The following is a 480-nucleotide window of genomic DNA, read 5'->3' on the forward strand; positions in this document are numbered from 1 at the left end:
GGTAGACACGATCCTTGCATTTTTGTTGGCATGCAAAAAACAATTCAGCTAAAAAATCGAAGTGGAGAAGATTTTGTGACCGTTTGAAAAAAAATGTCCCCATTTTAGACACTTTGAGGGCTACTGGTAGCAAACCTATAAAATCTCAAATGCTCTTTAAAGGGGTGTGAGTTCTCGAGGATTGATGAAGGATAGGGGGCCAATATAAGGGATAGGTTCTCGATAGCCTCTGGCCCTTGGTTGGTCGAGACCAAGAATGCACTACGTATGCCTAAGTCAACCCATGAAACGAGCATGCAGGCGCTCAATCGGTCAGAGAGCCAGAATGTGCAAGCCGAGGATCGGCCCACCCTCCTCTACATCCTGCTGATCCCGCTGTGGGTCCCTCGGTCCGGTTGGGGCCTAGACTAAAAATGAACTCCGCATGCCTAAGTCAACCCATGAAACGAGCGTGCAGGCGTTCAGCCGACCGGAGAGGCA

Source organism: Durio zibethinus, chromosome 23 (genome assembly GCF_047325235.1).
Source record: "Durio zibethinus cultivar Kanyao isolate XHJ-2024 chromosome 23, ASM4732523v1, whole genome shotgun sequence".
Classification (NCBI taxonomy): domain Eukaryota; kingdom Viridiplantae; phylum Streptophyta; class Magnoliopsida; order Malvales; family Malvaceae; genus Durio; species Durio zibethinus.